Below are 15,656 nucleotides of genomic sequence, written 5' to 3'. Positions count from 1 at the left end.
CATTGGCCAAGAATAAACCTCAGTACTGGACTCAGCTGACCATGTACATGGCTCCCGCACATCAGGAAAATATTCGCTTTTTGGTGTTGCATAATTTGCATGATGTTGTCGTGTTGGGTTTGCCATGGTTACAGGTTCATAATCCAGTACTGGATTGGAAATCAATGTCAGTGTCTAGTTGGGGTTGCCAAGGGATACATGGTGATGTTCCTTTGATGTCAATTTCTTCTTCCACTCCTTCTGAAGTCCCTGAGTTTTTGTCGGATTACCAGGATGTATTTGATGAGCCCAAGTCCAGTGCCCTACCTCCTCATAGGGACTGTGATTGCGCTATTAATTTGATTCCTGGTAGTAAGTTCCCTAAGGGCCGACTGTTCAATTTATCTGTGCCAGAACATGCCGCTATGCGGAGTTATGTAAAGGAGTCCTTGGAGAAAGGGCATATTCGCCCGTCTTCGTCGCCGTTGGGAGCAGGGTTCTTTTTTGTGGCCAAGAAGGATGGCTCTCTGAGACCCTGTATAGATTATCGCCTTCTTAATAAAATCACGGTCAAATTTCAGTACCCTTTGCCTCTGTTGTCTGATTTGTTTGCTCGGATTAAGGGGGCTAGTTGGTTTACCAAGATTGACCTTCGAGGGGCGTATAATCTTGTGCGTATTAAACAGGGCGATGAATGGAAAACAGCATTTAATACGCCCGAGGGCCATTTTGAGTACCTGGTGATGCCATTCGGGCTTTCTAATGCTCCATCTGTGTTTCAGTCCTTTATGCACGACATCTTCCGGAGGTATCTGGATAGGTTCATGATCGTATATTTGGATGATATTTTGGTCTTTTCGGATGATTGGGAGTCTCATGTAAGGCAGGTCAGGATGGTGTTCCAGGTCCTTCGTGCTAATGCATTGTTTGTGAAGGGCTCTAAATGCCTCTTTGGAGTTCAGAAGGTTTCCTTTTTGGGCTTCATTTTTTCCCCTTCTACTATCGAGATGGATCCTGTTAAAGTTCAGGCCATTTATGATTGGCCTCAACCTACATCTGTGAAGAGTCTTCAGAAGTTCCTGGGCTTTGCTAATTTTTACCGTCGCTTCATCGCTAATTTTTCTAGTGTGGTTAAGCCTTTGACTGATTTGACGAAGAAAGGCACTGATGTGGTGAATTGGTCCCCTGCGGCCGTTGAGGCCTTTCAGGAGCTTAAACGTCGTTTTACTTCGGCCCCTGTGTTGCGTCAGCCAGATGTTTTGCTCCCTTTTCAGGTCGAGGTTGATGCTTCTGAAATTGGGGCAGGGGCTGTTTTGTCTCAGAGAAGTTCTGATGGCTCCTTGAGGAAGCCGTGTGCTTTCTTTTCTAGAAAGTTTTCGCCTGCCGAGCGTAATTATGATGTCGGCAATCGGGAGTTGTTGGCTATGAAGTGGGCATTTGAGGAGTGGCGACATTGGCTTGAGGGAGCCAAACATCGCGTGGTGGTCCTGACTGATCATAAGAATCTGACTTACCTCGAGTCCGCCAAGCGGTTGAACCCTAGACAGGCTCGATGGTCACTGTTTTTCTCCCGTTTCGATTTTGTGGTCTCATACCTTCCGGGATCTAAGAATGTGAAGGCTGATGCCCTTTCTAGGAGTTTTTTGCCTGATTCTCCGGGAGTTCCTGAGCCGGCTGGTATTCTTAAAGAGGGGGTGATTCTGTCTGCCATCTCCCCTGATTTGCGGCGGGTGCTGCAGGAGTTTCAGGCTGATAGACCTGACCGCTGCCCAGTGGAGAAACTGTTTGTCCCTGATAGATGGACTAGTAGGGTTATTTCTGAGGTTCATTGTTCGGTGTTGGCTGGTCATCCTGGGATTTTTGGTACCAGAGATTTGGTTGCCAGGTCCTTTTGGTGGCCTTCCTTGTCACGGGATGTGCGTTCTTTTGTGCAGTCCTGTGGGACTTGTGCTCGGGCCAAACCTTGCTGTTCTCGTGCCAGTGGGTTGCTTTTGCCTTTGCCTGTCCCGAAGAGGCCCTGGACACATATTTCCATGGATTTTATTTCTGATCTTCCTGTCTCTCAAAGGATGTCTGTCATCTGGGTGGTTTGTGATCGGTTTTCTAAGATGGTCCATTTGGTACCCTTGCCTAAATTGCCTTCCTCCTCTGATTTGGTTCTATTATTTTTTCAGCATGTGGTTCGTTTGCATCGCATTCCGGAGAACATTGTGTCGGACAGAGGTTCCCAGTTTGTTTCTAGGTTTTGGCGGTCCTTTTGTGCTAAGATGGGCATTGATTTGTCTTTTTCTTCAGCGTTCCATCCTCAGACAAATGGCCAAACCGAACGAACCAATCAGACCTTGTAAACCTATCTGAGATGCTTTGTTTCTGCTGATCAGGATGATTGGGTGACCTTCTTGGCATTGGCCGAGTTCGCCCTTAATAATCGGGCTAGTTCTGCTACTTTGGTTTCACCTTTTTTTTGTAATTCTGGTTTTCATCCTCGTTTTTCTTCAGGGCAGGTTGAGCCTTCTGACTGTCCTGGTGTGGATTCTGTGGTGGACAGGTTGCAACAAATTTGGACTCACGTGGTGGACAATTTGACGTTGTCTCAGGAGAAGGCGCAACGTTTTGCTAACCGCCGTCGCTGTGTTGGTCCCCGACTTCGTGTTGGGGATTTGGTTTGGTTGTCTTCTCGTTATGTTCCTATGAAGGTTTCTTCTCCTAAGTTCAAGCCTCGTTTCATTGGTCCTTATAAGATTTCCGAAATTATCAATCCTGTGTCGTTTCGTTTGGCCCTTCCAGCTTCTTTTGCCATCCATAATGTGTTCCATAGGTCGTTGTTGCGGAGATATGTGGCGCCTATGGTTCCTTCCGTTGATCCTCCTGCTCCGGTGTTGGTTGAGGGGGAGTTGGAGTATGTGGTGGAGAAGATTTTAGATTCTCGTATTTCGAGACGGAAGCTTCAGTACCTGGTTAAGTGGAAGGGCTATGGTCAGGAGGATAATTCCTGGGTTGTTGCCTCCGATGTCCATGCCGCCGATTTGGTTCGTGCCTTTCATTTGGCTTGTCCTGATCGGCCTGGGGGCTCTGGTGAGGGTTCGGTGACCCCTCCTCAATGGAGGGGTACTGTTGTGAATTCCGTTCTCGGGCTCCCTCCTGTGGTCGTGAATGGTACTTTGGTGAGTTCTGTCCTTGGGCACCCTCTGGTGGCTTTGAGTAGAACTGCTGATCTTTGAGGTTGGCTTTCTCAGCTGCCCTCGTTTATTGCTGCTTCTGGCTTCCCTATTTAACTCTGCCCAGGTCGTTAGTTCATGCCAGCTGTCAATGTCTCAGTACTGGTTCTGATCTCTCTTGGATTTCTCAGATGACCTGTCTACTCCAGCAGAAGCTAAGTCCTTGCTAGTCATTTGCTGTTCATTGGTTTTTGAATATATTTTTCAGTACATGCTATGTTTCAGTCCAGCCTGCTATTATGATATTTCCTTGCTAGCTGGAAGCCCTGGGGGTGCAGAGCTGCACCTCCACACCGTGAGTCGGTGTGGAGGTCCTTTTGCACACTCTGCGTGGTTTTTGTCGTTTTTAATACTGACCGCATAGTTCCCTTTCCTATCCTCTGTCTATCTAGTTAAGATTCGGCCTCCTTTGCTAAAATCTGTTTCATTCCTGTGTTTGTCACTTCCCTCTTAACTCACAGTTAATATTTGTGGGGGGCTACCTTTACTTTGGGGAATTTCTCTGAGGCAAGGTAGGCTGCTATTTCTATCTTTAGGGGTAGTTAGCTCTTAGGCTGTGAAGAGGAGTCTAGGGAGAGTTAGGTACGCTCCACGGCTTTTTCTAGTGTGTGTGATAGGATTAGGGATTGCGGTCAGTAGAGTTACCACCTTCTCAGAGCTTGTCCCAGGTTTTCTGTTTTAACCATCAGGTCACTTCGGGTGCTCCTAACCACCAGGTCCATAACAACACCCTAATCCTACTCTCAACCCTAACCTCAAACCTAACCCTAATCCCAATCCCAAACGTAACCCTAATGCCAACCCTAATACCAACCCTAATCCAAACCCTAACTTTAGCTGCAACCCTAGCCCTAACTTTAGCCCCAACCCTAATTTTAGCCCCAACCCTAACCCTAACTTTAGCCCCAACCCTGACCCTAACTTTAGCCCAACTCCTCTAGCTGCCGGCCGGCAGATCATGGCGGGCGCACTTCGCATGCGCCCGCCATTTTCTTACCGGATGAAGAAGCTAACAGCCAGGAGGGGACGCAGGAGGACCCAGGGACACCGGTAAGTATAACAGGGTCCCTGAATCCCCCTATTTCTCTGTCCTCTGATGTGCGATCACATCAGAGGACAGAGAATGACACATCGCTTTTTTTTTGCGGCCGCCGGTAAAGTTAATTACTGGCGATTGCAAAACAGGGGTCGGTAAAAAACTACCCCGATCATGTTCTTTGGGGTCTCGGCTACCCCCGGCAGGCGAGACCCCAAAGATGTTCCGGGTGCCGGGCGGCGGACTGCGCATGCACCCGCCATTTTTTGGCTGGAACAAGATGGTGGTGCCCATCGGGAGCCACGAGGAGCACCGGGGGAGACAAGTGAGTATCGGAGGGCGATCGGGGACCCCATTTCTCTGTCCTCTGATGTGCGATCACATTGGAGAACAGAGAAATTAAATGGGAAATCGCGTTTTTGGTTTTTTTTGCCTCCGCCGGTAAACAGTTAATTACCGGTGATCGCAACCCTGGGGTCGGTAAAAAAAAACCCGAATCATGTTCTCTGGGGTCTCGGCTACCCCCGGCAATCGAGAACCCAGAGAAAATCCGACTCTGGGGGGCGTTATTCACTTTTTTCGCTTTGGTTTAAGTACCCTTAACTGCCGCTGTTAAAAGGCGTATCTGCGGTTGTTAAGGGGTTAAGAATGACAGTGTGTTTTGTTTTCAAATAAAGGACTTTATTCTGGCTTTGTCTTTATTTACAATACAACTATAGGATTAGTAATGGATAGGTGTCTAGACACCTCTCCATTACTAACCCATGGGCTTTATGTCACCAGACAATACAAAGGTAACATCAACCCCACAAATATGAACCCCACTTGCCACCACTACAGGGCAAATGGGAAGAACCGGGCAAAGTGCCAGAATTGGCGTATCTAATAAATGTGCCTCTTCTGGGTGGCTGCGGGCTGCTATTTTTAGGCTGGGGAGTCAAGATCCTCGGCCCTTACCAGACTGAGAATATCAGCCCCCAGCTGTGTGCTGTTAAAAAAAAACGGACATGTCAGCATATTTTTCCCACGAATACACTGTCTGTGGAAACACATGTGCACAGACCCATTCACTAAATGGGTCTATGTGTGTAAGTGTCTCTGGTTCAGAATCAAAAAAAATGCTGTGCTAATGGTGCGGAAAAATCCAATGGAGAGGGGACATGGGGCCAAGGACCAGGTTCATGGGGGATCAAAGACCAGGGATATGGAGATCGAGGACCAGGGGGCCAAGAACCAGGGACATGGGGCTGGGTACCAGGGACCAAGAACCAGCGACATGGGGCTAGGGACCAGATACATGGGGGCCAAGGACAATCCTCCCACTTTTTTAACAGTGTTTCATCTTCCAATGGAAAAGAGGAAAATACCTGTATCCGCAGGCCTCGAGGGATCAAATTCCATTGCAAATATTGTTCCAATGAATTTTAGTTCCACTAGGATTTAGTCCTTTTAAATAATGAATCTTTCAGAAGTATTTTGTCCTCCTGGCCGCTGGCATTACTTTCATTGGTCCCATTAAGTCCAGCGTCTTTAAACATGGTAGATAATTGTGACAACCAATTCGTATCACAGTTTTTATAATCCATATTACTGGTCTTTTCCAAAAAAAATAAAGCAAACTCCTATATAGAAAAGAAATTCCAGAAATAATACTCTCAAAAATACATAGTCAATGAACACAACCAAAATATATAACCCTCAAAAAATATTCATCAGACCAAATTAAATAATAAATAATATTTTATTTAAACAACTAATTCATACAACGTAATAAATAGTAGTGCATACTAATGTGGATGATAATAAGTTGGTGCAAAAAAACAATATAATTTGTACAATATATCAATAAAAACTAAGTGCCTAGGAAAAGTAACCACAATACCAACCGGTATCAGGACGCCACTGCCCCGCACACACCACTCCAACGCACCTTTCGCTTACCGCTTCGTCAGGGAGTGATGTGAGCAGGGTACAGAGGCATTATGTAGCAAGAACGCAGCTGCAAATTATCTAAATCAGGAGACGCCATAAGTATATGGCGCTGCGATTGCCCACGCTGCCGCCATCACTGAGATCGGGACTCGGAAGTGCGGCCATATACTAATGGCGTCTCCTGATTTAGATAATTTGCAGCTGCGTTCTTGCTGTATAATGCCTCTGTACCCTGCTCACATCACTCCCTGACTAAGGCCGCCGTCACACTAGCGAGTTTTACAGACGTAAGAGCGCATAAAATACGTCCGTAAAACACACCTAACAAACGGCCCAATTCTTTCCAATGGGTCAGGTCCTATCAGTCGTATATAACGCATCCGTATTATACGGCTTTCCATGGCTGTACAAAATCGCAGCATGCTGCGTTTGTCAGTGTATTGCGCAAAAAATACGCCAATGCAAGTCTATGGGGGAGCGTAAAATACTGAATGCATACGGACCATGCGTGTGACTTGCGAGAAATACGCTACTCACTGGCAGATGTCCTGAAATGTCCAAAGGCCTCAATCAGGCAGGTGAGACATGTTAATTAGCTCAAAAAGCCAGACAGTGAACCCGGAAGTCTGCTGCACGCCTCCACGGAGTGAGATTCACCATGTCTCACATTATCAATGTGGACATGCTTATAATTTTGGTCCAAGAAAGGCCTGTAATTTGGGACCAAAGAGATCCAAACTACGCCAACAGGGCCCAAAAAGAGGCAGCATGGAGGAGTGTGTGTGGGTCCCTGTTCCCACATTATGAGCAGCAGCCACGTGAGGCACAGAGACAAATAAGTAAGTACACTCATGTTTGTAATGTAATTTTCTTGTGAAACAGCAGTACCTTACTACTTTGAATTTATAAACATGAATTTATTAATTAATACAGAACTTAATTGAAAGCACACCAGCACGTACATGGTGCTGTACGTGATAAACGGATTACAATAATGGTTTTAACATTTGACCCTTAACAATGTTTTTCAAAAATTTATCTTTCGGGGATAGAGGGTAGCGGACTCTGTCCTTGTGGCCTTACATTAAAATTGTCTTATTTGAACAAAGTTCCTAATAAATGTATTCGTATGCTACACTAAAATCTCTGTAGGCAATTACACCTTGTGTGACCACTGTGCCTAATGGGCTAATCAATTTATTTAATGTTTTTTTTTTCCAGTGGGTGATGTTACAACAAGATGGGGGAGCATCCGCGATCAGTATAGGAGGGAGAGGCAGCAGCGTGAGAGGAGTGGGGCAGGCGCACCTCCGAAAAAAAAAATATATATCTATTTTGATAGATTAACTTTCTTGAACCCCAGCATGGACCTCAGGCCGTAAGTACAAACCTCACAACACATTTTCTACCTTTTTTTTTTTTTTTTTTAAACTTTCATAAAAAACAATTTTGTACTCAAAATCTTTTTAAATTACAGAACACAGTCTAACCTCACTGATGGGGAGACAGGGTCAGATTCGGAGTTGGTCATAGACACAGTTGGGGAAGGAGAAGAGGTGGCTGGACCATCTTCTGATCCCTCAGGCTCAATCCCTCCAGGATCCTCCTCATCTGCCCAGCCAGCTACAGAAGCACCAGCCCAAGAAGAAGAGGCACCACCGTCTACATCAGCAGCAGCAGCACCACCTAGCCAGGATGAGCATGCAAACAGCAGCAGCCCTACTGTTGCCCTGGAGCGCTCACCACAGGCTGCATTGTTTTCACAGCGTGCTCGCCGCAGGAGAGAGCTACTCCAAAGTAGGAGAAATGTCGATGCTGGGGTGTTGAACTACCTGGCAAGGGTTCGTGAGGATGATGGTGAGGAGGGCTTTACAAGGAGCCTGGCACGGTATTTAAGGCCCATAGAGCGTGAGTTGAGGCTTCGTGTGAGAGGGTGCTTTCAGATCCTTATTGATGCATGCACCCCCCCAAATAACCCATACCAGCTTATGGAGATGATTGAACAGTGGCAGATGTCACCACAAAATATCCTGCGGCCTCAAAGATTGCAACAGGTGCATGCTCAACAGGGATCTGAAGCACCCCCTCCACGTGAGCCGACACCTCAACCACAACCCACCATGGCAAATTCAGTACCATATGGCCGGATATCATCAACCATCCCAATATGGCCACTTGTCCACACCCAGTGCTGGAGGCTGGTCCCAACCTGGGTTTGGACAACATGGCCATTTTGGTTTGGGGTATGATTCCAGGCCATATGTTCGTGAACATCAGGGGTTGCCTCAAAATCCATTTGCAAATTTGCCAACTGCCCATCATCGTACCAGGCCCAATGTTCCTCCAGCCAATACCACATCCTCACAGGGTGAAGGACAATTGGGCCTACAAAGGCCACCTGATGAGGACCCTGACCTACCCACATCTCCACCACCTACCTATCAAGATTTGTGATTTTTTTCTTTTTTTTTTTTTTAGTTTTTAAAATTTTGTTTATAAATTTTGCTTATTTTTTTGGTTAGGTTCTTGTAAAGCACTTTGTTATGCTGATCTTGTTTGTAGCTTATATTGCCAATTCAAAATTTTGCTCTAAAAGAGTTTTTCAAAAAAAGGAGATTATAAAAAAGTAACATCCAAAAAAATAAAAAATAAAAACTACGCTTTAAAAAACAAAATTATGGATGTCGAACAATCATTATTACATCACACACACATGCTAGGCTCATAACCATATGTAAATTTATTAAATACAACAGACAGATTTTTTGTACTTAAAAAAAAAACATTTATAATTAATCAAAATTACACATGCAAAATTGCATATTCTTGCCAGGGAGTCCCACCTTGAGGAGTCAAAAAATAATTGGTGAATACATCACGAACTTTTAGCCCAGAAAGGGGACGCCGCGGAGGAGGGACATATGGGGTAGGCCTAACCACATTGTTCATCAGGTGATCACCAATATTAGCTGAGGAACAATCATGTATGCGGGTAAAATTGTGCAAAATAACACAGGCTTTGATTACTTCATTGATTGTAGCCTCACTGAGCTGAATGGCAGACTGGAGAACACGCCATTTGGCAACAAGAATCCCAAAGGCGCACTCCACCAGTCTCCGCGCCCTGGAAAGTCTCAGATTAAAGACCCTCCGCCGGTGGTCCAGGTTGCGCCTGGGATAAGGCCTCATGACGTGCCTCGTCAGTTGGAAAGCCTCATCTCCAACCAAAACAAAAGGCACTGCTTACGCATTGGAGCCTGGGAGTTGTTGTGGTGGTGGGATGTGTAACTGGTTGTCAGGTAGCCGACGACCCATTATGGACGAATTGAAGACCCTAGAGTCTCCAGTTCGCCCATAGGCCCCAATGTCTACAATTACAAACCTGTAGTTACTGTCAGCAACAGCTAACAGAACTACAGAGAAAAACTGCTTATAATTGTAGAATTGGGAAACCAGAGTTCGGCGGCTTACGCACCCTGATATGTTTCCCATCCACAGCTCCAATGCAGTTAGGGAAGTCACAAGTGTTCTGGAATCCACTGGCGATTTTGAGCCAATCATCCTGTTTGGGCTCAGGCATAACAAGTTCATGAAGTTTCGCCCATATTTGAAAACAGGTTGAACGAACAATGCCAGAAATTGTGGACCGCCCAAGCAGAAACTCAAGGTGTAGTCCCGCATAGGACAAGCCTGTGGACAGGAAGCTGAAAGACAAAATAAAGATCATATTAGTTTTTTAAAATGAGGACAAAGAAAACATGAAGCACAAGTGCATAGTATATTTACATTGACATTATTTACAATCTAAAATTTTCCATTTCCCTTGGTTACTTTACTTGAACATTAAGCACAGTTTTGTTGATGTGCTTGTGCCATAATGTCCACCTATACTTTCAAAAACATGCTAGAACACAACACATAAAAAAAAATATCATCAACATACAGTATGTGAGAATGTATAATACATACCGTAAGGTTAGGAGAAGACTATCCTCAGCAGATATGGCTTTTCGCATCCTTGTGTCCTGATACGTGATACCTGGACGTATGATCTCCAACAACATGTCAAAAGTCCTGATGGTCATGCGACTATACAGATAGAACTTGTCAGGATGTGACCTCAAAGCTGTATAGAGCCTCTGAAAATGTCCTTTACTCAGGCGTTGGGTCAATAGAGGGTGCACCCACAATCTTCGTCTCCTCCTTCGCGGATCAACATTCACCGGATATGGCTGACCAAAGCAACGCGACAACAGCCAGTGAAACAACACCCGCTGAGTTGTGCTTAAAGACACATGGTCAGACATGTTTGGAAGGTAAAACCAACACAGCCAAAATAAGCTCCACAAATAAATGGGCAGATGGGAGGGTTCCACCTGTTGTAGAGGGCTTAAATAGTGTTGTTAATGATGATTTAAATGGTTTGCAGGCCTGAAAACCGTTAAATGTCCATTTTGTCATGGTGCGTAAAAAAAAAAAAACGCCATACGGATCACATACGGATTACACACGCAGCAGTACATGCGCAAAATACGCGACCACACCTAGGCAACGCATTAACTACGGAACTAGATTTCCGGGACATTTTGGCGTATTACGCACGTATTACGGCCGTAAAAAACGGACCGTATTGTCTTACGCCTAGTGTGACGGCGGCCTAAGCGGAAAGCGAAACGTGCATTAGAGTGGTGTGTGCGGGGCAGTGGCGTCCTGATACTGGTTGGTATTGTGGTTACTTTTCCTAGGCACTTAGTTTTTATTGATATATTGTACAAATTATATTGTTTTGTTGCACCAACTTATCATCCACATAAGTATGCACTATTATTTATTACGTTGTATGTATTAGTTGGTTTTATATTAGCACTTTATTGATTATGGTTATTAACCCCTTAGTGACAGAGCCAATTTGGTACTTAATGACCGAGCCAATTTTTACAATTCTGACCACTGTCACTTTATGAGGTTATAACTCTGGAACGCTTTAACGGATCCTGCTGATTCTGAGATTGTTTTTTCGTGACATGTTGTACTTCATGCTAGTGGTAACATTTCTTCGATATTACTTGCAATTATTTATGAAAAAAATGAAAATATGGTGAAAATTTTTAAAATTTTGCAATTTTCAAATTTTGTATTTTTATGCCCTTAAATCAGAGAGATATGTCACACAAAATAGTTAATAAATAACATTTCCGACATGTCTACTTTACATCAGCACAATTTTGGAAACAAAATTTTTTTTTGTTAGGGAGTTATAAGGGTTAAAATTTGACCAGCAATTTCTCATTTTTACAACACCATTTTTTTTTAGGGACCACATCACATTTGAAGTCATTTTGAGAAGTCTATATGATAGAAAATAACCAAGTGTGACACCATTCTAAAAACTGCACCCCTCAAGGTACTTAAAACCACATTCAAGAAGTTTATTAACCCTTTACGTGCTTCACAGGAACTCAAACAATGTGGAAGGAAAAAATGAACATTTAACTTTTTTTGCAAACACTTTAATTCAGAACCATATTTTTTTATTTTCACAAGTGTAAAAACAGGAATTTAACCATACATTTTGTTGTGCAATTTCTCCTGAATACGCTGATATCCCATATGTGGGGGTAAACCACTGTTTGGGCGCACCGCAGAGCTTGGAAGAGAAGGAGCGCCGTTTGACTTTTTCAATGCAGAATTGGCTGGAATTGAGATCGGATGCCATGTCACGTTTGGAGAGCCCCTGATGTGCCTAAACAGTGGAAACGCTCCACAAGTGACACCATTTTGGAAACTAGACCCCTTAAGGAACTTAACTAGATGTGTGGTGAGCACTTTGAGCCCCCAAGTGCTTCATAGAAGTTTATAACGTAGAGCAGTGAAAATAAAAAATCGCATTTGTTTACACAAAAATGATATTTTCGCCCACAAATTCTTATTTTCACAAGGGTAACAGGAGAAATTAGACCACAAAAGTTGTTGTGCAATTTCTCCTGAGTACGTTGATACCCCATATGTGGGGGTAAACCACTGTTTGAGCTCACTGCAGAGCTTGGAAGAGAAGGAGCGCCGTTTTACTTTTTCAATGTAGAATTAGCTGGAATTGAGATCGGATGCCATGTCGCGTTTGGAGAGCCACTGATGTGCCTAAACAGTTTAAACCCCCCACAAATGACACCATTTTGGAAACTAGACCCCTTAAGGAACTTATCTAGATGTGTGGTGAGCACTTTAAACCCCCAGGTGCTTCCCGGAAGTTTATAACGTAGAGCCGTGAAAATAAAAAAGTCGCATTTTTTCTACAAAAATGATCTTTTTGCCCCAAAATTTTTATTTTCACAAGGGTAACAGGAGAAATTAGACAACAAATGTTGTTGTGCAACCTCTCCTGAGTACGTCGATACCCCATATGTGGGGGTAAACCACTGTTTGGGCGCACTGCAGAGCTTGGAAGAAAAGGAGTGCCGTTTTACTTTTTCAATGTAGAATTGGCTGGAATTGAGATCGGATGCCATGTCGCGTTTGGAGAGCCCCTGATGTGCCTAAACAGTGGAAACCCCCCACAAATGACACCATTTTGGAAACTAGACCCCTTAAGGAACTTATCTAGATGTGTGGTGAGCACTTTAAACCCCCAGGTGCTTCCCGGAAGTTTATAACGTAGAGCCGTGAAAATAAAAAATCCTTTTTTTTCACTCAAAAATGATTTTTTAGCCTGCAATTTTTTATTTTATCAAGGGTAACAGGAGACATTGGACCACAAAATCTGTTGACCAGTTTGTCCTGAGTACGCTGATACCCCATATGTGGGGGGAGGGCACTGTTTGGGCACCCATCAGGGCTCGGAAGGGAAGGAGCGCCGCTTGGAATGCAGACTTTGATGGGATGGTCTGCAGGTGTCATGTTACATTTGCAGAGATCCTGATGTACCTAAACAGTAGAAACCCCCCACAAGTGACTCCATTTTGGAAACTAGACCCCCCAAAGAGCTTATCTAGATGTGTGGTGAGCACTAGGAACCCCCAACTGCTTCACAGAAGTTTATAATGTAGAGCCATGAAAATAAAAAAAATCATATTTTTTCCACAAAAATGATCTTTTCACCCCCAAATTTTTACTTTCACAAGGGTAACAGGAGAAATTGGACCCCAAAATTTATTGTGCAATTTATGCTGAGTAGACTGATACCCCAATGTGGGGGATAAACCACTGTTTGGGCGCATGGCAGAGCTTGGAAGGGAAGGAGCGCCGTTTTGGAATGCAGACTTTGATAGAATGGTCTGCAGGCGTTATGTTGCGTTTGCAGAGCCCCCGATGTACCTAAACAGTAGAAACCCCGCACAAGTGACCTCATTTTGGAAACTAGACCCCCCAAGGAACTTATCTAGATGTGTTGTGAGAACTTTGAATGCCCAAGTGCTTCACAGAAGTTTATAATGCAGAGTCGTGAAAACAAAAAAAAATATTTTTTTCACAAAAAAGATTTTTTTAGCCCCCCAATTTTTATTTTCACAAAGGTAACAAGAGAAATTGGACCCCAAAAGTTGTTGTCCAATTTGTCCTGAGTACACTGATACCCCATGTGTGGGGGGGACCACTGTTTAGGTGCATGGCTGAGCTCGGAAGGGAAGGAGTGCCATTTTGGAATGCAGACTTTGATAGAATGGTCTGCGGGCGTTATGTTGCATTTGCAGAGCCCCAGATATACCTAAACAGTAGAGACCCCCCAGAAGTGACCCCATTTTGGAAACTAGACCCCCCAAGGAACTTATCTAGATGTGTGGTGAGAACTTTGAATGCCCAAGTGCTTCACAGAAGTTTATAATGCAGAGTCGTGAAAATAAAAAATATATTTTTTTTTCCACAAAAAAAGATTTTTTAGCCCCCAAGTTTTTATTTTCACAAGGGTATCAGGAGAAATTGGACCCCAAAAGTTGTCCAATTTATCCCGAGTACGCTGATGCCCCATATGTGGGGGTAAACCACTGTTTGGGCGCACGGCAGAGCTCAGAAGGTAGGGATCACCATTTTACTTTTTGAGCACAAAATTGGCTGTGGCGTTTAGAGACCCCCTGATGTACCTAAACAGTGGAAACCCCCCAATTCTAACTCCAACCCTAACCCCAACACACCCCTAACCCTAATCCCAACCCGATCCATAATCCTAATCACAACCCTAACCCCCAAAACACCCCTAACCCTAATCCCAAAGCTAACCATAACCCTAATCAAAACCCTAAACCCAACACCCCCCTAATCCTAATCTCAACCCTAACCTCAAAACCTAACCCTAATCCCAATACACCCCTATCCTTAATCCCAACCCTAGCCTTAACCCTAATCCCAAACCTAAACCTAATCCCAAATGTAACCCTAATGCCAACCCTAATCCAAATCCTAATCCCAACTCTAACTTTAGCCCCAACCCTAACTTTAGCCCTAAACCTAGCCCCAACCCTAACCCTAACTTTAGCCCCAACCCTAGCCCTAACCCTAATCCTAGCTCTAACCCAAGCCCTAACCCTAAGGCTATGTGCACATGTTGCAGATTTTGCTGCGGATCCGCAGCTGTGGGTCCGCAGCAGTTTCCCATGAGTTTACAGTACAATGTAAACCTATGGGAAACATAAAACGCTGTGCCCATGCTGCGGAAAAAACCACACGGAAACGCAGCGGTTTACATTCCGCAGCATGTCAATTCTTTCTGCTGATTCCGCAGCGGTTTTACACCTGCTCCATAATAGAAAACCGCAGGTGTAAAACCGCAGTGGAATCCGCACAAAAACCGCGGTATATCCGCGATAAATCTGCAGGAAAAACGCGTTTTGGTCCTGCGGATTTATCAAATCCGCTGCGGAAAAATCCGCAGAGAACCATTCTATGTGTGCACATATCCTAACCCTACCCCTCCCCCTCCCATTTGGAAAATAGAAATTCATACATTTTTTTTATTTTATTATTTTTTTCTTACTAAGGGGGTGATAAAGGGGGGGTTATTTACTATTTTTTTTATTTTGATCACTGTGATAGGATCTCACAGTGACCAAAATAAAAAAAGAGGAATTTTCTTCTGCCGGCCGGCAGATCATGGCGGGCGCACTGCGCATGCGCCCACCATTTTCTTACCGGAGCAAGAAGCCGGCGGCCAGCAGAAGAAGCAGGAGGGCCCAGGGACACCGGTAAGTATAACAGGGTCCCCGAATCCCCCTATTTCTCTGTCCTCTGATGTGCGATCACATCAGAGGACAGAGAATGACATCGCTTTTTTTTTTTTGCGGTCGCCGGTAAACAGTTAATTACCGGCGATCGCAAAACAGGGGTCGGTAAAAACCGACCCCGATCATGTTCTTTGGGGTCTCGGCTACCCCCGGCAGCCGAGACCCCAAAGAACATCCGGGTGCCGGGCGCACTGCGCATGCGCCCGCCATTATTTCCCCGGAAAAAGATGGCGGCGCCCATCGGGAGCCACGAGGAGCACCGGGGGAGGTAGGTGAGTATTG

The sequence above is a fragment of the Ranitomeya variabilis genome, chromosome 8, assembly GCF_051348905.1.
Source record: "Ranitomeya variabilis isolate aRanVar5 chromosome 8, aRanVar5.hap1, whole genome shotgun sequence".
Classification (NCBI taxonomy): domain Eukaryota; kingdom Metazoa; phylum Chordata; class Amphibia; order Anura; family Dendrobatidae; genus Ranitomeya; species Ranitomeya variabilis.
The sequence above is the reverse complement of the archived record's forward strand: the minus strand, read 5'-3'. Positions refer to the sequence as shown.